This window comes from Micromys minutus, assembly GCF_963924665.1.
Source record: "Micromys minutus genome assembly, chromosome: 28".
Classification (NCBI taxonomy): Eukaryota; Metazoa; Chordata; class Mammalia; order Rodentia; family Muridae; genus Micromys; species Micromys minutus.
Window position 1 is genome coordinate 1,946,954 of NC_137963.1, and position 25,291 is coordinate 1,972,244.

General features: G+C 38.6%; 1 pseudogene across 1 annotated transcript; it reads right to left on the reverse strand.

Moving 5' to 3' along the window:
- Nucleotides 1-383: 383 nt before the first annotated feature.
- LOC308438521 (peptidyl-prolyl cis-trans isomerase A-like) lies at nucleotides 384-979 on the reverse strand (annotated as a pseudogene). The gene has a single exon. The product of its transcript is annotated as a peptidyl-prolyl cis-trans isomerase A-like (transcript).
- Between the last annotated feature and the right edge of the window lie 24,312 nt (nucleotides 980-25,291).

Consider the following 25,291-nt stretch of genomic DNA (forward strand, 5'->3'; position numbering starts at 1 on the left):
GTATGTTTCCTTTACTTCTCATGTTTGGGAAGACTGCCTTTCTCTAAGAAGGAATATTTCAATTTGAAGAAAAGATCTACACAACAGGGCCAAGAACATGCTTTTTTTTTTTTTTTTTTTTTTTTATTTCCCACTTTAAAGATATATATGTATATAAATATGCCTTTTAAATAAAAATAGCTTTCAATTTTAAATGTACAGAATTTGTACTGGTTTTGTTGGAAGCTTAGAGCTCTTTCTTTTTCTTTTTCTTTTTTTCTTATTTAGTTTTTACTCATAATCATAAACTTAACTTTGCAATCCAGCTAGACTTTAAGGGGAATGAGGGAAATACGGAACCCAAAGAACTTCAGTGAGATCAGAGATTATAGGATATTGCGAGCAGATGGGGTGGGAGTGCTCTCCTGAGCTACAGAAGGAATGGTTTGATGGGTAAAATGCCCGCAAGTCAAAAGAAATTAGAGTTGCCCACAGTCGGAAATGGTGATCTTCTTGCTGGTCTTGCCCTTCCTGGACCCAAAACGCTCCATGGCTTCCACAATGTTCATGCCTTCTTTCATCTTCCCAAAGACCACATGCAGCCATCGAGCCACTCAGTCTCGGCAGTGCAGATAAAAAACTGGGAACCATTTGTGTATGGTCCAGCATTTGCCATGGACAAGATGCCAGGACCTGTATGCTTCAGGATGAAGTTTTCTCATCCTCAAATTTCTCTCTGTAGACGGACCTGCCGCCAGTGCCATTATGCCGTGTAAAGTCACCACCCTGGCACATAAATCCTGGAATAATTCTGTGAAAGGAGGAACCCTTATGGCCAAATCCTTTCTCTCCAGTGCTCACAGAACGAAAGTTTTCTGCTGTCTTTGGAACTTTGTCTGCAAACAGCTCAAAGGAGACGCGGCCCAAGGGCTCGCCATCCGCCATGATGTCGAAGAACACAGTGGGGTTTTCCATGGCTGCAGCAAGAAGCAAAAAGCGACAGAGGCGTCTGCAAAGCCTTAGAACTCTTTCATGTGCATCTTTTGATCAAGGAAGGCTAGGTCTGAAAGAATGTGGTGAAGTCACAGGTTGGTAGTAACAAGGAACAAGAAAATCAAAAGTTGAGCTGTGTCTTGGTTATCTAGTACCAGTAACTGCAGATAGCTGAACCTTTATTTCATAATTTAAAGAACAGTTACCAAAGAATCCTCAGCATCTGAACATCAAAACAAAACCCTTTTCTCTGAGTCAAGCCATCTCCTGGTTTTCATCTGCTGAAGGTACATTAATGTCAGTAAGGAAAAAAAATCTGTTTTATGCATATCATTTGGAATGTTCTAAAGTCTTAAATATGCATTTTGCTAACAATATGTTTATCTGTAGACTGTGGCACCTTAAGAGTCTGGAAGATTCTGTTGTTTGTAAGTTCTTGAAAGAAACAAAGCTTCACTTACTGTTGTCACTAGAATTTTGTGTGTCTGTATCCATTGCTTAAGATCATGCTGCCTGTACTCAAGAATTAACCTCTTCTTCCACACTCTGAGTGTGTGGTGGTTTGTATATTCTTAGCCCAGGGAGTGGCACTATTAGCAGGTGTGTGTGTAGGATGAGGTGTGTCTCTGCTTTGAGACCCTCCTTCTAGCTGCTTGGATGCCATTCTTCTCCTGTTTGCCTTCTGAACAAGATGTAGAACCCCCAGCTCCTCTGGTGTCATGTCTGGATGCTGTCATAATTCATTCCATGATGATAATGGACTAAACTTAGAACCAGTAAGCCAGCCCCAATGAGATGCTGTCTTTTATAAGAGTTGCCTTAGTCATGGTATCTATTCACAGCAGTAAAACCATAAATTTCTAACTAAGACAGAGCGTCTTTTTCTTTCTTTTTCTTTTTTCTTTTCGTTGTGGCCAGCAGAAATCTGTAGCATTCTAGAAACAGGCAGCATATAGGATTCATGTCTGCCTGCAGAACATTTACATATGAAATACTGCCTCTCATTCCTTCTTCATCCACATAGTAAATACTGAAGAGCAATATTTTATGGGAAGGGGTGCTAAGGGTGTGTATGTGTATTCAAATATGTGTGTTAGCCTTAACTCAGTAACTCAGTAATTGAGTAACTCCATAATTTAAGACAACATTAATTACCACATGTAAGGTGGTTTTGAGTTTTAGAGCTTCCTGATATTTTGTGTGATAAAGTGTAAGAGACCCACCTCCTTTTGCTCTGCTGTCTTTGTGAAGTTTGAGCACTAAGGAACTATGGGCATAATTGTTAAGGTGGAATTAGCCCTCTCTAAAAGATACCATGAAGGGCTCACATACACATTTTTATGTAGATGACCATACCAAATTTTGAGGTCCTATTCATGCTCAAAATAGTAACTCTAACATACCTTAATTTTTGGACATGTTAAGAGAAACAACAGCTAAAATGTACTTAAAACTTTTAACCAAAATACCCCATATGAAACACCTTACATAAAAATATCATAATTTATATACTGAGGGTGATGTGTATTTTTTGGCACATCTTTTCCTCCAAAAAATTCTTTAAACATTTTAATCTGTTTTTTTACATTCCTATGCCTTTTTTGCATTTTTTTCAGTATTTCCAATAGTACATGTGGAATGACTTATAATTTTTATACTCATACATATAAAAAAGTAGGATAAAATCTCCAAAGAGAAAATGAACTCTTAAGGGTGTTTTGCACACATTATTACTCTTCAGGGCATCTTTGTGGTCTCCCTTGCTAACAGGTTCTCATTACTTGTAACACGTACAATAGTTCACATCATAAATTAGCCATGAGGTATTTGTTATAGATTCCTTCTGACAGCTGCACAGTACATGAATCATGAATACTTCACCAATGTTCCAGTGTGAGATGATAGGAATAGCGCTGGCTGGAGATGAAACAATATGCTTGGTTTTCCAAATGGTCTAGATAAGAACTCTAAGTGGTTTGGGAAGATAAAGCTCGGTACCCAGTCATAGACAGTATGAGAGAGGCCCTGAGCATCCAGTTTTCCAGCAGCTTATGCTTTGCTTTTTCTTAGCATATTTCTTGTGTGAAGTGTATTCTACAGGGGACGAATAACTTAATTTATGAAAGCTTTACAAGTTGGGCTAAAAAGAAAAAAAATATGGCAAGAGGAACTCGGGGCAATCAGTTTTGGAAATGATGGCTGGGGAAGAGAATTTTGCATTAGTGGATGGAGTAGTGTGATGAACTGAAGATTTTCAAAGGCTGTGTGTGTGTGTGTGTGTGTGTGTGTGTGTGCACCATGTGTGAATCCAGAGGCCAGAAGACAGTATCAGGTTCCCTGAAGGGAAAGGTATAGCTTCTGCGAGCCACCAGGACCCAGCATGAGTTCTCTAGAAGAACAATACTCTCTCTTAACCTCTGCACGACCTCTCCAGTCCCAAGTGTCATTTCTGTATACATAGCCTAATGCTAAGGTGACAAGCCTTAATCTAATGTGGTATCGAGATCTTGGTACGTACTTAAAAGCCAGGTGATGTGTCTTTTCTTCATACTCTCAGCAGTCTAACTTGAGCCCTTGTTAATAGGAAAGGCATCCAGGGCTTGATTTTTACCAGCAATTTTGTTGCCTCACTGATTTGAAGCCAACTGAAATCATTGCCACCGAAGAACAGAAAGAGCCCCTTTTAACCCACAAGAAGGCTACTTCCATGTTTGCAAGGGATGACTTATTTTCATGTGCATTGATATATAAATGTATAGCATATGTACCTACTTGCATAGAAAGACCTTGTGATTCTGGTGACAGCATGTTTCGGGTTTTGGGTTGTTGTTGCCATTGTTACGATTCTTGAACAAACTCCCTTCTGTATTCCTAGCTGGAAAATTATGTTACATTTTTAATGTCTTTTAGAACCACTTCAGTGGAATTTGTAAACCTGGACAATACATATGCTTTTTGGATTAAGAGTTTGCTTTTGACTCCAGACTGCTCAAGTAAATGGGGATTCTGTCTGGGGTTACCCATTTCCACTTCATTCCAGTGCTTTTGTTGCTTGTCTCAGCAGACTCCATTACTGGAGTTAGATGAGGGCAACAACTAGATCTGGTCCAGACAGATTAAGTATCTGGAAATCCATGGCCAAATTGCAGATTGAGTTGCAAGTTAATAGTTATTCCATGTCCTGTTAAGGGCTTTGAATCACATTACTTCTGCAGAACACCAATGTGTCTGTAGATTAGTCAACAGTGCCCATTTCATTTTAAATTCCAAGTCATCCAGAGAGAGGGCATACTTCTGATGGAAAAACAGAGAGGTGGAAATCCTTGGGCTGTGCTTACAGAATCGAGCTCTGAACTCCAGAACTGACTTTGCTGTCTTTAAAAATCTAAATTTCAAGAGCCCTATCAGTTTTACCAGCAAAATATGTACAATAAAACCCACCTTGGGAAGGTATTATCAAGAGTAAATGGCATAATATATACATAGTCCCACAAAGTGACAGTTAGTAGTTAAAAGACAGGTTTTTTTCTATTATTCAAGTTCTTAATTGACATGGACTTAAATCCTTTGTTTATAAATTCATGCAATAATTTTATTGCCTGCAATATTAGCACAACACAAAAAAGTTTCTCTAATAAAAATATTGGCTTAAACAGAGTTGTAGTCATTTTATTTCTCTTTCTTGTAAAAACTCAGAAGAACAGAGTTTCCTAATAAAAGATTGGCAGTTATTTTCACCTTCTGGCTTTGGTAAGCCAACAAATCTTCTTCAACCAGCAGAGGGTGGGAAAGAAAAGTGAGTGCGTGCGCACAAACACACACTCACTCACTATCCTAATGCCCTTGTCACATGGGTCACATAAAAATAGAAAGGAGGCTGGGAACTACCAAGTGGTTTGGGGTAGAAGGTCAAGAGTTCAGCTAAAACATTTACTACTTCTGAGAAAGTGGAAAACATTAGCATATGTTTATTATTACATGCATATTATTAATATTAGGGGGATAATTATTTCCTTTATTAGAATGAATTTAATTTAGTGGTGTGCATTTATAAGTTGGATACACTTTAACCCAGGAAACACTTTGAAGGTAATATCTTCAGGATAATATAGCCTCATTCTTAAATGCCTTTTACAATAATACAAACAACTGTAGTTTTGAGATGTCTTCTACATGTATAGAAATGGTCATAATAATTACCCAGTGAATATATTTTTCTTTTCCTCAACAGATATTAACTTAGATTGTCATCAAGGAGATGGTAGGGAAGAGCGAACACGCATTTCCTTCCTTCCCTCATGGAACTTGTACTTCAGTAAAGAAGATATATAAGATAACAAGAGACTTGTTACAGGCTGTGTAGTATATTATAGAGTAGAGAAGGGAGATCCCATTCATTACCAGCATTGCCAGGGAAGAACTCCATACGTTTTCCTCTGGGCTGAATTCCAAAAGAGAAGGGAGGATGTTCAGCACTGGCTTGCTACAAAGAATGCTGTTGTATTAGATTCAGGAGCAAAGGTTTGTGCTCCAGCATGTTTAATTTTATATGTATTTTATGGTGATATTTTTTGTCTATTCTGTTGAGCAGAGACTGCTACAGCACTGTGTAAGTCTGAGAACAGAGAGAGGAGGTTACTGCAATATACCAGGAGAGATCCTAGGAGGGATAGGAAGAAACAGGGCAAGATGTGTTAGAATGGTGAATAGATTCCAAAAACTGAACATTCATAACTACTGCTGGATTTCCTTATGTGATCCATAGGAGAGGTGACACATAGAAAACTGTCAATCTTAAAGGACTGAGCACTTAAAGGCCCCCAAAGTGAGGAAACAGAGAAAGAAGAGACTGAAAAGATTGTAGGACCTGTTAAGGTCGAAGCAAAGGCAGGGTAGCAGGGTTCTAGATGAAATGGGAAGTACCTACAGACCAGAAAAAATAGCTTTATAATGTGAACAGGTCCATGAATTTAATATCTATGTTTTCCCAGAAAGGAGACCAATTATTTTTCTATTTTCTCAGCATGTGACTGAATGTGAAATTCAGTTAATTTCATTAACAAGAAGATACATTAAAAAAAATCACAAAACATCACAGTGAGAATTAGGAAATAAAAGAGAATCTGAGTATAAATGTTGCTGAATTTCAAGGCAGCAGAGGTTGTTTCAAAAGCACCTCAAAGGGTATAGGTTGGTCACCATGAGCGATAGGACTCACATTTTAGTATGTGTATACTTTCTGAAGATCTCCAAGACTGAGGCAGAGGATACAGGTTACCCATGGAGATGGTTGACTGACTGGATTGATTTCTAATTGGGAAGTACCTGGACCTGTTGCTCAGCAATTTTCTTTTTTTATGTATAGTATCATCCATATTCTGCCCATTAGTGTCCAATTTAGATAATCTTATCTTTACAGTTATTATATAGCTCCTTCTGAGAATGTTTCTTCCTGGGAGTCTTTTCAGCCTTTGGGCTCAGATAGGGGAGAGAGCCCAGAAAAGGGAATTTTAAAGTCTGCTTCATGGAAATTTTCATTATGATAGTCTATATTTTACTTCTCCCACCCAAAGAATACATTGTGATCCTTACCTGTCAACATTTTGATATTAGAAGATGGAAGCCCTTATAAAGAGAACTAGAACTTTAATAACAAAGGCCACATACACAAGTACTCCCCCTTCTTTCATGAGGAATGCAGCAAAAAGGTACAGTTGTCATTAGCTAAGAACATGGCCCTCAGAGGCTATCTCCTTAGAGGATGGTTTGCCAGTGTTGTTAGTCATCAGTCAGCATATTCAGGATGATACAACATTTTCCTTCTGTACTTTGTGGGTAGCGTTGTGGTTGTGAATGCCAACAAGCAGTGAAGTAGACCTCTATAGGAAAGGTCCGATTTGCAGTCCCAAAATTGAAAAGGGTTAAAATGAAAAATTTTCCCCCAAAACAACTTAAAGTTACAGTAGATGACTGGGCAGTGGGTGTGTGTTCTATTGTACTGTGTCATTACCCAAATGAAGAGTTAATCTAATAATTCTTTTATAACGTATTTTCTAACTCATGTTAATTTGTTTCAATGAATGGGTTGTATTTGTAAAACTATAGTTGAAAATCAAATGGCCCAAAATTACATAACAAAATATTTTGTAGTTTTTTTTTTTTTTCAAAGAAGTAACACATACTTTTGGGCTGAATCATGCCATTAAAATACAGGAGTAACATGTTAGATTCATTTAGAAGAAAAAGTAGGAAAATGTTACTGTGACCTTTCCCTTTAAAACTTGCTGCCTTCCAAGTATTCATATGTCTTCTCTGGCTTGAACATTTATAGGGGTAGACCTGAGAGACTTTCTATTCTTGACTGATATACCATCCAATGGTTATATGTGTGTGGATATTTTGTTCATGGGCATCTATTCACTTTTTCTTAGACCTTCACAGGTTCTTAGATTTCAAAGGTTTACTTAAACTGTAAAATAATCTTTTTTTTTTTCCTGCAAATGCTATTGAGGCCTTTAAAGTTCACTTCTTTTCCAGCTGCTGGTCACTTTTCAGTAGAATGGAAATAGCTTACACTCCTGTTGGTGACATAATGGAATTCAACTTCATTATATGGAAAACCAGAACATTGTATACATTTAAACTTTATAGAAAGAAGTTGGCATATGATGTTTAAACTGGATTCAAGATAACGTAGATTTTATTTTAGTTTAACTTTAACCTGGCATTCCATATACTTTTTTCTTTTCTTTTTTTATAGGATATATTTTATTTACATTTCAAATATTATCCCCTTTCCTGGTTTCCCTTCCGTAAACCCCCTATCTCATTCACCCTCCCCCTGCTTTTATGAGGGTGCCCCCCCACCTACTCCCTCCTTCCAGCCCTGATTTTCCCCTACACTGGGGCACAGAGCCTTTGCAGGAACAAGGGCTTTTCTTTCTATTGATGCCCAACAAGGCTGTCCTCTGACACATATGCACCTGGAGCCATGGGTCCAACCATTTGTACTCTTTGGATAGTGGTTGAGTCCCTGGGAGCTCTGATTGGTTGGTATTGTTGTTCATATGGGATTGCAAACATCTTCAGCTCCTTCAATCCATTCTATAACTCCTCCATTGGGGACCCCATTCTCAGTTCAGTGATTGACTGTGAGCATCTGCCTCTGTATTTGTTATGATCTGGCAAAGCCTCTCAGGAGACGCTATATCAAACTGCTGTCAGCATGTGCTTCTTGGCATCAGCAATAATATCTTGGTTTGATGGCTGTATATGGGCCAGAGTTCACTTAGTGATAGAGCTCTTTCTACCCAGACTCTTCTGGGAAAAACCCCTCTCACAGGCTTTCTGACACATTTCAGAGCACAGGTAAGACCACCACTTCTGCTCTAAGGGACCCCTGTCCCTGGAGCCTTCAGGACAGAGAAATAGAGAAACAGCTTTGGACGGGATTTTTTTCAGTTTCTGTTTCTTAAGAGTCATAGATGAAAGCATCACTAGCAGAATGTAAGAGATGGAAAAGAGAATCTCATGAACAGAAGATACCATAGAAAACATTGACACAACAGTCAAAGAAAATGCAAAAAGCTCCTAACCCAAGACATTCATGAAATACAGGACACAGTGAGAAGATCAAACCTGTGGGTAAGATTCCCAACATAAAGGGCCAGTAAATAACTTCAACAAAATTATAGAAGAAAACTTTCCTAATCTAAAGAAAGAGATACTTATGAACATACAAGGAGCCTACAGAACTCCAAATAGATTGGACCAGAAAAGAAATTTCACCATCACATAATAGTCAAAACACCAAATGCATAAAACAAAGAAAGAATATTAAAATCAGTAAAGGAAAAGGTCAAGTAACATATAAAGGCAGACCTATCAGAACTACACCAGACTTCTCAATAGAGACTATTCAAGCCAGAAGATCCTGGAAAATGTCAGACCCTAAGAAAACACAAATGCCAGCCCAGGTTACTATATTCACCAAAACTCTCAATTATTATAGATGGAGAAACCAAGATGTTCCATGACAAAACCAAATTTACACAATATCTGTCCACAAATCTAGCTCTACAAAAAATAACAGATGAAAAACTTCAACACAAAGAGGAAAACTACACCCTAAGAAAAGCAAGAAAGTAATCTTCTTGCAACAAACCTAAAAGAAGATAGCCACACAAACATAACAACAAAGATAACAGGAAACAAAATCAGTATTCCTTAAAATCTCTTAACATCAATAAACTCAATTCCCCAGTAAAAACACATAGACTAATAGACTGGATACACAAAAAAGACCAAAGATGTTGCTATATACAAGAAACATACAAAAATGACAATGACAGAAACTACCTCAGAGTAAGAGGCTTGAAAACTATTTTCCAAGCACATGTTGCCAAGAAACAAGCTGGAGTAGCTATTCAAATATCGAATAAAATTGATCTTCAACCAAAAGTTATCAAAAAAGATAATGAAGGACACCTCAAACTCCTCAAAGGAAAAATCTATCAAGTCTTAATTCTGAATATTGATGTTTCAAATGCAAGACACCTACATTCAAAAAAAAAAAAAAAAAAAAAAAAAAAAAAAAAAAAAAAAAAGAAAAGAAAAGAAAACAAAAACAAAACCCCAAACCTTACTAAAGCTCAAAGCACACATTCTAGCTCACACAATAAGGCTGATGTTCAATAACAACAAAAACAACAGAAAGCCGACATATACATGGAAGCTGAACAATGCTCTTCTCAATGATAACTTGATCAAAGAAGACATAAAGAAAGAAATTAAAGACTTTTTAGAATTGAGTGAAAATTAAGGCACAACATACCCAAACTTAAAGGACACAATGAAAGCCATGCTAAGAGTAAAACTCATAGCTCTGAGTGCCTCCAAAAAGAAACTGGAGAGAGCATACACTAGCAGCGTGGCAGCACACCTAGAAGCTCTAAAACAAAAAGAAGCAAATGAACCCAAGAGGAATAAATAGCAGGAAATAATCAAACTCAGTGCTGATATCAACCAAATAGAAAAAAAAAGAACTCTATAAAGAATCAACAAAATCAAGAGCTGGTTCTTTGAGAAAATCAACAAGATAGATGAACCCTTGTTCAGACTAACCAGAGGGCACAGAGACAATGTTCAAATTAACAAAGTCAGAAATTAAAAGGGATACATAACAACAGAAACTGAGAAAATTCTAACAGTCATCAGATCCTACTACAAAAGCCCATACTCAACAAAACTGGAAAATCTGGATGAAATGGACAATTTTTTAGACAGATACAAGGTGCCAAAGTTAAATTAGGGTCAGATAAAACATCTAAACAATCCCATAACCCCTAAAGAAACAGGAGCAGTCATCAAAAGTCTCCCAACCAAAAAAAGCCCAGAAACAGATGGGTTTAGAGCAGAATTCTATCAGACCTTCATAGAAGACCTAATACCAATACTCTCCAAACTCTTCCAGAAAATAGAAACAGAAATAACACTAACCAATTCCTTCTATGAAGCCACAATTACTCTTCTACCTAAACCACACAAAGATCCAATGAAGAAAGAAAACTAAAGACCAATTTTCCTTATGAATATTGATGCAAAAATAGTGAATAAAATTTTGGCAACCTGACTTCATATACTTTTAGAAAAACACATCTTCTACAGTTCAGGGCAGAATGCTCATTTCGTCCAAGTTTGATATTTTTCTGACACTTCTTTCCCCCTGAGTATTTGCTTCTAAATTTTTCTATGATATTTGAACTGAATTGTTGATGTGTTCATTTTTTTTCTTTTTGTAAGGTCACTGGCAGTTCTGTCCATGAGCAGCCCCATTTAAAATGGATCAAAGCCACTTCTGTCCTAGACTGTTAGCTTCATCATCACTATTCTCTTAGTTTAAGAAGGAAAGCATAGACTTGTGTCAAAAAAGATGATCCAGCTTTTTCTTCCTTAATTTTAATTTAGAGTTCATGAGTACTAAAAGAAGTTCAAAAGCAAACAATGTCTTTTACCATAAGCTATCCAGCCTAGCATAGTTTCAAGTTCATGTACAGATTCAACATTTTAAATTAGCGGTTGGTTTTACTGTAAGTTTGTGGCCAGCTATAACAAAAATATTAAACTCATGGCATTGGCTCTTCCTTCAATTTAAAAGCCAGTTCCATTTTTTTTTATGTTTTTTATTTCCCTAGAAATACTCTATTTACTTCCTGGAATTTCCCAGAAGTCAGTATTAGTTTATTTGTTCAGACTTGGGGTTGCTCAAAGCTCAGAAACCACTGCCATTAAAAAAGAAAGAAATAAAGAAATATCATCTTTTACTAACACTTGTTGGTGTTACAGTGAGAGCCTCTGTATCCACAGAGAATGCATAGCAACAACTCACAGGGAAGAGCAGAAACCAACTTTGGAGGCTGAAGAATTGGGAAAGTGCTCTCCACTCGTGTATTCCAGACAAAGACTGTAAAATCACTATGAGATACGAGAAATGATTTGTTAGCTAAATTTGGTTTTCTCATATTAGCTAACGTTTGATGGATTTAACAGTGTAATTGAATCAGCTTATAAAATTCGATGAAGCTACTTCTTTAAGAGGAAGAATGGCCGGTCGCTAGCCTCTGTAGTTGTAGAATGGCCATCTTGCAGAAGGGCAGGTGGGTACTAACTGAAATGCAATCAAGTACTCTTTGGACAGTGGGAACTCTGCCAAGGTTGGAACCCTGCACAGAGGACTCCTGTGGGATGCTGCTGTACTGGCTGGTTTTGGGTTAACTTGACACAGCTGGAGTTATCACAGAGAAAGGAGCCTCAGTTGAGTAAATGCCTCCATGAGATCCAGCTGTAAACCATTTTTTCAATTAGTGATCAAGGGAGGTAGGTGTACCATCCCTGGGCTGGTAGACCTGGGTTCTATAAGAAAGCAGGCTGAGCAAGGCAGGGGAAGCAAGCCAGTAAGTAACACTCCTCCATGGCCTCTGCATCAGCTCCTGATTCCTGACCTACTTGGGTTCCAGACCTGACTCCCTTTGGTGATGAACAGCAATGTGGAAGTGTAAGCTGAATAAACCCTTTCCTACCCAGCTTGCTTCTTGGTTATGATGTTTGTGTAAGAATAGAAACTTTGTCTAAGACAGATGCTCTCTCCTCTGCTAGTGCCTCAGCCAATGAAATGAAGCAGATGTTGTGACGTTACCCACAAAACATGGGGAACTGAAACTTCTGGAGATTTCCAGGGTGTTAGAAAGCATCTGCAAGTCTCTAACAATTCATCAGGGCTCCACTCATGTGTTCTACTCATTACTGGTCATCAGAGTGGCTTTATCAATATAAGACAGACTGAGTGTTGTCTTTAGAAAGAAACATCACTGATATCCAAGTGATTGCCGCTAAAGCCATTCACCTCAACATAAGGAGGACAAAACATTCTTATCTCTAGCTCTATTTCCTCCTGTCATGTAAAGTCATCTGAAAAAAAAAAAAGGTGGTTAACATTTTCATTTTCTTCAATCTCTCTTAGTTGATCAACTCATTTCTGATTCTGTTGTTCACAGCAATCTGAATCCACATGAAGCAGAAAAACAATGCACAAAGGATCAATATTTTCCAACCACACCTTTTTCTTCCCAGAAGGAATTCACTCTGAGTTTTCTGAGTTTATTTCATTTTACTAGCTACTTACATCACGAAGGTAACATATACTCTTCTCAAAATTTTAAAATGGGACTATTTATAGAAGACATGGGGCTAAGAAGTAATTCAGTGTCTAGCTTTCTCTGTGTTCATTCTCCCAGGAGGAAAAAAAAAGGAGAGGAAGGAAGAGAAAGGAAGACTGTGAATGATTTCCCTATGTTTGGATGCTGGGTCCTCAGTTAATCAAAATGTTTGGGGAAGATTAGGAGGTATGACCTTGTTGGAATAGGTATGTTCTTATTGGAGGGTTTGTGTCACTGGGATGGGCTTTAAAGTTTCAAAGTTCCACACTAGGCCCTGCCTTACTTTCTCCCCCAACCCTGCCCTATGCCTCCTTCAGATAATACATAAATTCTCAGCTACTGCCTGCCTGCCCGTCTCCATACACCCACCATGATGATCATGTGCTCACTCTCTGAAACTGTCAGCAACCCCTCCCAAATCTTTCTTTTATAATTTTTCTTGGACACAGTGTTTCATCACAGGAGTAGAAGAGTACCTAACACAGAAATAGAGAGGCATTTCTGTTTCCTCCCATCGGACACCCCCGGGGTCCAATTTGCACTTGGTTTAATTAAATAAATCGTTAAAAACACAGGGAGACTTTTTCTTAATTACTTAATTTTTTTTCAAAAACAGTCATCATTGCACTTTATGCTTATGTAATTTTCTGATCTTTTGATCAGTGTGTTATTGATGTACCTCATTAGTTTTATAGATAAGTTCTATAACATATTCAGCCTGTCCCTCAGAGGAGACATATTCCTTTCCTCAATTTTTGTTATCTTCCCTTCCCCTTTTACTAATAATGAGTACATAAACATTCTGTGTGTATCTGTACAGAAAAATCTATTGTTAGAGATCCCTAAGTGAGATTTCTAGGCTAGGGAGATGTTAAAATTGTAATCTATTTTTATATATTGCTGCAATAATGTCTTGTGGTGTCCTATTTGCTTTGTATTGTATATCAGCTTCCTTAGTATACTGAGTTCCTAGAAGGCAGATATTCTTTCTGTAAATCATGCAGGGAAATAAATATTTACTTGAAAATGAACGTTTTGATTAAACAGCTATATTATCATATACATATGATAATATAATAGACTCTAGGTTTTCTTCTCTAGTTTCCTGTAGTTAATTTTCATTCACACCATCTTCCTGAAGAGTGAGAACTTCAATGGTGACCTCCTGTTTTCCACCTAATAACTCTTGGAATACTTCTCAAATTTTTCAAATGCTGGCCTAATTATTTAGTTTATTTATCATATTAAACTTCTATGTGGAGCAGATCATTAACTATTTATGGTCAAGAGTCATATAAAACAAATATAGAATTAATAGTCTTTTATGCATAGGGTGCATGAGTCCATTGTACATGTTTTGTAATAATGCTGTGAAAGCACGTTGCCTATATCTCTTAAATGATCATTCTGTTTATTGTGTGTTGAGGACACAGTTAAATATAAAGCTCAAAGAGAAGGCCAGAAAGTGGATGCCTCAGTCCTTCTTAGGAGGGAGAACAAAACACTCATGGGAGGAAATAAAGGGAAAAATAGAAGAGTAGGGATTGGAGAAAAGATCATTCAGAGACTGCCTCACCTAGGTATTCACCCCATATGCAGCCACTAAACCCAAGCACTATTGCTGATGCCAAGAAGTGCTTACTGGCGGGAGCCTGATATGGATGTCTCCTCAGAGGCTCTGTGAGACTGATACAGAGGAGGATGCTTGCAGCTAACCATCAGACTGACCACAAGAACCCCAATGAAAGAGCTAGAAAAAGAACTGAAGGAGTTGATAGGGTTTGCAATCCCATGGGAAGAACAAAATGATCAACTAATCAAACCCACCACAGCGCTCAGGGAGTAAAACGCTAACCAGTGAGTTCAAATGAAGAGACTCCTGGCTCCAAGTGCATGTGCAGCAGAGGACAGTACGCTCTGGCATCAATGAGAGGAGAGGCCTTTGGTCCAGCAAATGCTCATTTTCCCAGTGTAGGGGAATGACAAGGTGCTGAGGTAGGAGAAGGTGATTTGGGAGAGGGAGCACCTTCATGGAGGCAATGGGAGGGGGAGGGGAGATAGGCTTGGGGGAAGAGGACAAAACTTGAAATGTAAATACAGAGAATATCCAATTTTTAAAAAAATTAAAGACAACAACTTTGGAGTAGGCTACATATTAGAATGAAATGCTTGTTGCCCTCCCTGTCAAGCCAAATTGGAGTCTGAGAGGAAAGGGTAGTATCAAGTGAGGGCTAAATTTACTGTTGAATGAAGAAAAAAGTCTTGTCTTTCTTAAAGTTGGAATTACTTGAAGTTTGGAATTTTCAGTACAAATATTAATTGAAATTGATGGACAGGAATAGTCAGACGTCAGTGCAAGTGCTTCAGTTGGTACACAGTGGAATGAAGCAAACTGGGTCTATTTTCTGTTATGAACTGAGTAGCATTCTGCCAAAATTTAGATACACTAGAGACTATGACTTTGGTTAGAAATAGTGTAGCGCGGATGCAATGGAGTTAAACTGAAGTTGTGGTAGATTGATGTGTGCATTGACTCAAATAACTGGTGCCCTTATAAAAGCAGCAGTGGAGACACCTGAACACATTGAGAGGAGAAAGTCTTGTGAAAACAAAGGTGAAGATAAAAGATGCTCAGCTGAAGATGCTTGGCAACTGAAAAAGCCACACGAGGTAAAAGGTGGCTTCCTCTCACTAGAGCCTCAGAAGGAGCATGACCCTAGAACTATGAGAGAACACATTCTTAGTGCTTTAAGTCACAGAGTCTGTTGTATTTGTCAGCTCTAGGAAACCAGTATAATTACCTAACTTTAATCTGTGTCTCCATGTGGCAAGTTATCATACCCTTGGCAAAGCCACAGGCCATTTTTAAAGGGGAAAATTTAAGGCATTCATATTGTAGAGGGTTTTTCTCAAGTTGTAAACACCAGCTGTCTGCTAGCCAAGTTGTTTTCTTTGTTGCAGTAGAGTTTAATCTCCTTAGGTTACCTACCAAAAAAACTAAAGTAAGACCTGGAAGGTTGCGGTTGTTAAAGAGCTTGTGATGCAGTCAGGAGGACTTGGGTTTGGATTGTTGGTATCCACTAAAATGCCAGGCATGGCAGTATGCATTTATAAGCCAGTGCTGAGGAGGAAAATGGGGAAAGATGGATTCTAGGGTGTTCTGGACAGGTATCAAGTCAGGTTTACAGAGGACACTGTCTCAAAAATAGGGCAGAAAGTGAAAAAGGAAGCCATGTGACATCAGCCCCTGTCCTCCACATGCCCATGTGTGGTCATGCACATTTATGTGCATACACAAAAGAACAGGAAGACAAGAAGCATTCATCGATTCTTTATGAATAACACTAGTGCTAAATCACACACATTGCTGTTTGCCCTGAATAAAGAGTTTATTGTGTTTGGAAAATACTCTTCTAGGAATTTTGGGTAAGGTGGTAAAGTAAAGCCCCACTCCAAGAAACTTGGTGAAAGAAAAAACACTCAAAATATACAACAACCACTTCTATCAAAAAAAAAAAAAAAAAAAAAGACAAGATCAGTAGCCAACAAGAAATACCCATAAATCAACAGCAAGAAAAGCTACAAAATCAGGCAAAGTCACAGAGATTACACAACAGGTTGTGGAATGGTGAATGGTAGGTTCCTGAAAACTTGCAAAGGAAATTTAAAACTTGCATAGGAACAGGTGAAAATGAAAACACAATATACCCAAACCTATGTGGTCCAGTGAAAGCAGTCCTCAAAGGGTAATTCATAGCTAGGCCTGTATGTTAGAAAAACCAAACTTATCTCTACTAAATAACTTAATGGCATAATTTACAACCTTGGGAAAGCAAACAAAAAGCAGTATACATGACAAGGCAGTTGGTATCAATGCAGAAATTAATGAAATAGAAAAAACTACATGGAATCAATGAAATAAAAGGTTGTTTCTTTGAAATAAAAAAACAACAAAGTTATGCCAAACCTACCAAAAATAAATAGAGACAAGACTCATGTTAATAAAACAAAAGATGAAAGGGAGATATTGCAACAGACACCAATGAAATTCAGAAAACCATAAACATAAAAACTGCATTACACTAAGGTGGAAAGTCCAGAAGACATGAATTTTTATAAACACATTACTTACCAAAATTAAGCCAAAAGGAGATATATAATTTAAACATCTCTATAAAAAAGAAACAGTAGTAAACATTCCTTCAAATAAGAAAATTTCAGGCTCAAATAAATTAGCTATAGCATTTTACCTGTCTTTAAAGAAGACTGAACATATATCCTTCAAATTATTCTACAAATTTTAAAAGGGAGGTATGATTTTAAATTTTTTAATGAAGGTATTATTATCCTGCTATCAAAACCAACTGAACATAGAAAAAAAAACAGAAAAGAAAAAAGGATTACAAACAAAATTTGCCAATAGACAGAGAAGCAAAACTGATCAATATTCCATATTCAAAATAAATTTAATAATGAATTAAAAATATAACTCACCTTGATCATGCCAGCCTCATTCCAGAAATGAAGAGATAGTTCAACACATACAAATATAAAAATGTAATGTATCACATATAGAGATTCAAGTAAAAGGAATCCCATAATTTTAAGGGCTTTTGACAAAATCTAACATTCCTTAATGATAAGTCAGGAAGACATTTGAAATGGAAGCAGCCTATACATATTGAAAGTCTATTGGAATACCATGCTCAACAGAGAAAATTTACAGCCTGCCTGTTAAGGTCAATAGAAGACAAAGCTGTCTGGTCTCTTGTCTCCAATCAATACAGTCTTTGGAACCTTAGCTAGAGCAGTAAGACAGGAGAGGAAAGTACAGGAGGTACAACGGGGAAGAGAAGTTAAGGTATCATTTTGTAGATAACAGAATTCTATATAAAGACCCCAAAGTTACTACTAGAAAGCTCTTAGACCTGATAAACACGTGTGCAAAAATGGTACATGGTTTCTATTACAGTAGGAGACATTCTATTACTTTCAAAAGAAAGTCTGAAAGGAAGAAGGGTTTATACAGTCTTAAGCCTTATAGTTTATAATTGAGGGAAGATCCATGGAGCTGTAATGCTTACTACCTAGCTCCCCAAAGCTTGCTCAGTCTGTTTTCTTAACTCAGGACCACCTGCCGAGGTGTGGTACACTGTGCTGGGCCGGCCCACAAGGAAATACCTATGGGATGCATTTTTATCCATTGAGATTTTATTTTCTTGGTTTTGTTCTGTCAGGTCATTACGAAGCTCTTAGTCATTGACTAGTCCTTACTTTGTTCCAAGCACTGGCTAGACAGGTAAATCCTGACTTCTCTCACAGCAAGTCATATGGCAGGCATTGTTACCCATCTTAATGGGAAATGACAATACCAGAAGCTGCCCTAACTTTTCTGGGACCCTGTGGATAAGAGAGCGGCAGAGCATCCTTATGTAGGAGACCCTTTGCCTGACTCTGAGAATGTGTGCTGTGCTGCCTTTTCAGAGGACTTCAATCTCTGGCTGAGGCTGTGTTCTAGCTTGCTCCATGTTTTCTTTTCCTTCTGGGTCGAATATCACCATGCTGCATTAGGAAATACCTTGTAAACCCAGATGTCCTTTCTTTTTGACCAGGCAACTGCCCTCAGTGGTTTTATTTGCCAGAGCTTTCTTTGTCCTTTGTTCTGCTTTATAATAAATGTTTGCTAGATCTATCTATCATTCTGTCTGTGAAGGCTGTAGTTCTCTGCTTTCCCTATTAAGTTATCCCCCCATCCCATGTATATCCATGTATATATATGTATGTGGGGTGTGTGTGTGTGTGTGTGTGTGTGTGTGTGTGTGTGTGTGTGTGTGTGTGATGGTAGGTATGGGTGTTGGGAGATGTTTCAGGTCTCAGTAGACATTCTCACAGCAAGGTCTATTTCATGTATTCTTCAGACATCGGGCAATTATTTTGGTCAGAAGAGCAAACAGCTATTGGAAGTCTGAGCTAAAAATAAAACCGGCCATTATAGAGGGCTGAGGTTCCTGCCCTATGACATCAGTGTGCTGATTGTCCTGTCATTTGTCCACTTTAAGATTAAAGCAGGACTTCTGGAGGGGACCACAGAGGAATAGCTCCTAAGCCCAGGGTCTTGCTGTTGGCTTCTTCTGCATGTTCATGCCTTTCTTCTTCTCTAATCTCCATTGCTGGTACCCTTACTTGGGGAAGCCCTAATTTTCTTAAAATAGTGTTTCAGAAGTCCATGATGCAGCCTACAGGTGCTGCCAGAAATGGTTCCTGCTGTGAACAGCTCACCCCCTTTTTGTACCTCTATGTGTGTAAGGGCCCAGGAATTCTTTATGGAAAAGTTTATCTTACAGATTCCATCACTTATTAGGAGCTGTGAAACCCGAAAGCAGAAGACCGAGCAGGTAACACCAGGCAGGGCTTCTGCCCTCTTCTTTGTTTTTTCCCCCCTCCTGGGACTTTCCCTTCAACGTTCCTCACTTATAACACAATTCGTCTGAACACATGAATGGAGCTATAGAGGTACTATGGGGGAGGAAGTGTCTAAAACCTCTGTGGCACAGCCAGGAAAGCCTGCAATGTGCTGCAGTTGTTCCCCAGTCAGAGAGACACGGGACAACGTTTTTCCTCACCTCATTTTATGGTCAGTTTCATATGAACCATATCTAGATAACAGGCATCACAGGAGCAGAGGGGGGCAGGGAGGAGGGGAGAAGGATTTTTCCAGAAGCCTTCTGTTGATAGTGTGGGTGTCACTCTTGAGAATTCATGCAATTATGACAAATAAAAAAACTGATAAATCAAAACACAGAAGTTGTCTTTTCTGTTTTTTTTCTCTTTTTCTTTAATTCTGTTTCCCTCAACTTTTTTGTTTTTTAATTTTAGTGCTACTATGTAAAGAGTTATTATAGTCAGTTTAGGATCCTGAATGGGTGGATACCAAACTTTATAGAGGCTCAGGTCCTGTGTAAAGCAGTATAGAATTTTTTATATAGCTTACTCACATCCTCTGGTACACTTTAATGAGTTGCACATTTCTTAGAATACCTAACATAATGTCAATACTAGGTAGGAAATGTCTATTCTGCATTGTAAGGGAAAGTGGCATAAGGGTGTGTGCAGCCACCTGTTGTACACGACCAGAATAGATTTCACAGCACAAGGACCAGGGAAAGGCAAACAGTGCTCCAACAAGGAGCAAAGGACAGAGGTAGGAGGCATGAGTGGAAGATCTGTGTCGGGGCATGTTCCTCTGCACTTCAATCACATGGAATACTTATATACTGTTCCGTGTTTGACAAGCTTACTTTTTGATTCCTTTCTTCAAGGCTTAAATAAATGTTGGATAACAGTTGGCTTTATCTGAGAAGAAATGCAGAGCCTGCAGAAATAGGTGGACAAATGTTCTCTTTGTGGAAGTAACAGAATTACTTGAGTTGAAATACATCTGCTCAATTTATGTAGCAACCCAATAAAATCTCCATTCATACTTGGATGTGTTTACCCTCCCCCACCCCTGCACGCCTCCTCTCTCTCTCTCTCTCTCTCTCTCTCTCTCTCTCTCTCTCTCTCTCTCTCTCTCTCTCACACACACACACACACACACACACACACACAGACACACACACACACACACACACACACACACACATCAGGAACAATTGCTTCTATACTATGTTTAATTACAGTGGAAAATTCGGAAGGTACAGTCCAGATGTTTGAAGAATGTTCCACATTGAAATTGTGACTACCACCATTGGTAAGAATAGCACATGAGTTGTGGTTCTCTGTGGGGGTTTAATTTCAAAGGTGGGAACCTTTGGGCCTCTAACCTTGTAACTAGAGATATAATGAAAAGGAACACATCGTTCCTTAAAAGACTTCCCCTCTAGTTATGGGTAGAACAGACTATGAGATAATTATTTCCTTGTAACTTGCAATTTAGTTCAATCAAATGGCTAAGCTCTCAAGAGAAAAAGCAGAATGAAATTAGTTCAGTTTAGAAGGAGTTAGGCTTTCCCACTGAATTGGCTGCCACTGTTTTACATTGGATAGCTCACTTTGCCTCAGTTTTCTCATCATCCAATGGAATGATACTGAATCTTACCATCCCATGGTATCATCACAGTCATCAAATGGCAAGATATGCACTGGGCTTGGAGTTGAGGTTTCTTCATAGTCGAGTGCACTCTTGCCTTAGTTCTAGTCTGATGACATGACTGATGGAAATTATGTGCTTCCAGTAAATTCAGTATCCAAAGTATCCCTGACTGCTTTTCAAAGCCTTGCCCATATAGCTAATAGTCTCCTCCCTCCTGTGGCTTTCTCGTTTTTCACTAAATTAAAATTGTACTTCACCAGTAGGCTCCAGTCTTCTTGTTTCTGTAACAGTATTGGAGACCAGTTCAAACTCTTTCATACTCAGGAAGAATTCTATCACTGAGCTATTGCCCAAGCTTTTGTTTGTTTGGCTGGTTGGTGTTTATCTTGCTGTTACTCTGTAGATCAGATGGAATCTCAAACTCATGAAATTCCTGCTTCCACTTTCCAAGTGCAGAGAGCCAGGCTAGCTCGATGTTGTGTTTGTATTCTTCAGAGTGAAGGGCTGTAATACAACCTGTTTCTTGGCTAATGAACCAACGCAAGACAACTCATTGTAATATGGTGAAGTCTGAGCATGGCAAATTGTTTCCCCATCAGTGACAGATATGGGAAGCCACAAATCTGAGTAATTTGTTCTATGTGGGTAAAATATCCCATAAGCTGGGAATTTGCAGAATATTCTAACTGGAATTGTGTTTGGGGGTCTCATAATGAGAAATGAACACAGCTAGGTAAACTTGCTGCCAAGGCAAATTTCCCAGTGCTTAGTATTAAGCTGTCATGCTTTGTTTTGTCATTTAGACAGCATTTTTTTAAAAAAGAAATGGTGATTATCTCCATGTTCCCAATGAAAGCAGAGATTGAATTCTAGCATATTATGTTAGCACATCCCCGACTAACCGCCAATGTAGGAGACATAGAAATTCAATAAGTGCTCCTCTGGATTAAACCGTGCAGCAACCAAATGTCTTCAGAGGTTCATACTCCCAGGCAACAGGCAAAAGTCACATTAATTTAAATAAAGTTTAGCTAAACAGAAATGAGCAGTTACATAATTATGAGATCAACTGTTCTAGCATTCTGCCAACGGAAACATTCTCTTCCTAGAGTGAATTCCCTAATGTTCTTTCTAACTTTAATGACTCGAGTAATGGCTTTTATACTTCTCAGATAATTGAAGAACAATATGAAAATCATCACACGTTATTGCTTATTTAATGTTGTCAAATACATTTCTCCTAGGAGACTGTTCCAATGGAAGGCCCCCCTTTTTATAAGGCAGCCGCATTTCCAGCTCTTTTTCTGCTCTCAAAGAAATGTGCAATGCGTAGCCTGCACAAAAAGGGAAAGAAATAATTATCAGTACTGGAAGCATTTACAAAATTTATATATATATATATATATATATACATATATTTGCTTGCATTTATGTCTGTGCACCATTTGCATGCCTGGTATGTATAGAGGCCAGAAGAGGGCATCAAATTCCCTGGAACTAGAGTTGCAGACAGTTGTAAGCTTCCATGAGGGCACTGAGAATTGAACCTAGTTCTGTTGTAGGATCAGCCAGTGCTGTTATATGCTGAGCCATCTCTACGGGCCCTAAAGTGTTTGTTAAATGAGATAGCCACGGATACTAAGCAAACAAGCCAGCAAACTTGAAAAAAATAATTTGTTTATATCCAAATGGTGCTCACCCTTCCAGTCCCTCCCTCACCAAGTCTCCCCCCATCTCTCTTCCCCTTCTCCTCTGAGAAGTTGAGACCCCCACCCCCCCGCCTGGGTATCCCTCAACACTGGCACACCAAGTCTCTTCCAGATTAGGCAGATTCTTTCCACTGAGACAAGACATGACAGCTATGAAGACCAAGCTGCTTGTCTGCTACATATGTGTCAGGGTCCATTCATGTTAGTATTATGTTTTTTGGTTGGTGGCTCAATTTCGAGAGCTCTTAGGGGTCTTGGTTTGTTGACTCAATTGGTCTTTCTGTGGGGTTCCCATCTACTTCTGGCCCTTCACTCCTTCCTCCAACTGTTCCATAAGTGTCCCTGATTTTTGCCTAATGTTTGGCTATGACTATCTGCTGTTGTTTCAATCTGCTAATGGGTATAGCCTCTCAGAGGACAGTGATGTTAGGCTCCTGTCTGCAAGCACAGCAGAGTATCATTAATAGTGTAGGGGACGGTTGCTTTCTCATGGGGTAGGTTGTGAATTGGGCTGACTATTGTTTGGCCTTTCCTTTGGTCTCTGCTCCATTCCTGCATTTCTTTTCCACAGGACAAATTTTGAATCAATAGTTTTGTGGGTGAGTTGGTGTCCCTATCCTTCCACTGGGGGTTCTGCCTAGCTACAGGAGGTGGCCTGTTTAGGTTCCATGTCCCTATTTTTGGGTATCTTGTCTAAGGTCACCTGCATTGACTCTTGCCTTTATGTTATCTCCAACTGAAATAATATGGGCTATGGGAAGGGAAAAGAAAGGAGAAGGAGGAGCAGGAGGAGGAGTGGGAGAAGGAGGAGGAGAAGGAGAAGGAGGAAAAGGATGAGAAGAATGAAGAGGAGGAAAGGTAGAAATGGTACAAAACGTTCCCTGCTTATTAACTAAAATGTTATTTTTTTTTCTTGTGTTGACAGTCTTTCTCACTGTTGTAACTGACACTTTCCTCACTTGCACCCATATGTACTTTGGGTGTAATTTGTTTGTACTCTGACTGCACTGAATTTTATTGCACATTCTCGTAAATGACATATTTATGCTTATAGAGCACCAGTACCTTTCTACATCCATGCCATCTATCTATTATTATAAAGTTTCCCTGTTCCCTTTTCAGCTCCTCCTAGATCTTAAGTCCATCCAGATCTCCTGTCAGGAGTTCATAGAGGTGGAGCAGTGGTTTCCCGGAGTCTGTTATCGACTTCTTTACCATTTGTTTAACTGGAAGTATAGACTAAAATCAGTTCTGATCAAATAATTCTTCATAGTTATCAGTCTCCAGTGTTGGCTCCTTTGAAGAGATTCGCCTATACTAAAAAAGTTTTGAACGGTGGACACAAACTAGGTCTCTTGTTTTAATTCAGAGCAATTTAAGAAAGTCTGTCCTTGCTCCAGAATGCTGTCCAGAGACAGATAAGTTCACTAATATCTCAACATTGTAATCCATTTTTTTTTTGATATGTCTGCTTCTCTTATTTCCCTGCATGTGTTGCTTCTAAGAGAACTCTTCCGTACAAATACAGGAGTACATGTTCCAGAGCTTGTATTCTGTAAGCATGGCAGTACATCTGGCATAGCAATGGTTTGAGGAAATCAACCTGTATCTGAAGTACCCACTTGCTGGTGTGAAGCAAGAACAGCAAAAACCATGGTGTAACAGTTTTTGTCAATGATGTATAAAAGGGGAAGTGGCCATAAGAAGAAGAATGAATAGAAGTGTAATCGGTGTGCCTGAGAGATTTAGAATAAATGGCACTTAGATGGAGTATAAAGTCTGATGAATTTTTTTCAAAGATAGTCAAGCATTTGAAAAAGCTAATGTAAGTCAGTGCATTGTTGTTATAGATCAATCTATCTCTCAATTATTTTTGGGAAGCTTTTACTATTAGTAGATCACAATTAGCACAGAGACCCACGACTAGGTGCAGTTTGCCAAGATACAGAGAATAAGAGATGGCACAATGCTTAGCTCTAAGTGGAACATGAAAGTTGCACATACCCCATTCCTAGACTCAGGCATCATTGTTGAAGAGGGGGTAGGGAACGTGGAGGAGCCAAAGGCAGTATTTGGCTACAGGGGAACAGTGACTTTTAGACACAGCTGCAGCTGCACATATGAACCCACAGTAGTTGTGACTGAATGTTCAGAACTTCAGCAAGCCCAAGCCAGCCCAAATTTCAGATAAAAAGAGGAGCTGGGCATGAAATCCCACCCTACCTGAAAGCTATTGGCAATTGATAGCTGCTCGTAGCAGAAGAGCTTGTTTTGTCTAGAAGTGTAATATTTGATAAACCAACCATATGCTAGTGAAAAGCCACACAACTAAGAATATTTGGGCAGAAAAACTGGACTTGACAGAAGAAAAAGGGACACAATGTTGGGAAGGTAGAGAAGGAAGGTGGGTCTGGTAAGAACTGGAAAAGGGGGGTAAATATGGGCAACTAATATTGTATACAATTCTCAAAGAATCAATAAAAATTAAACATGTAGAAACACCATAAAATAAAAGTAAAAGTAAATGTAAAAAATTAGAGGGCCTACTAGATTCTAAGTAGAAAAAATGGTTAATCCTAAGCCTAGTACTTAACTAAAGTGAAGTCAAGCTCCGTAGTGGAGTAAATCCTAAACTCTTCTCAGTTATTTTGGAATCCAGAATGGAGATGTATCCAAGTCTGTACATTGGTAATTTTTAAGTTTTCTCTCTGTAAAGATTCTAGGGTTCCAACAGTGTTCAATTTCTCCCCATTAGGGACTGATTCTCTTTCCCATATGAAGATTGTGGAAACAGATACCTTACT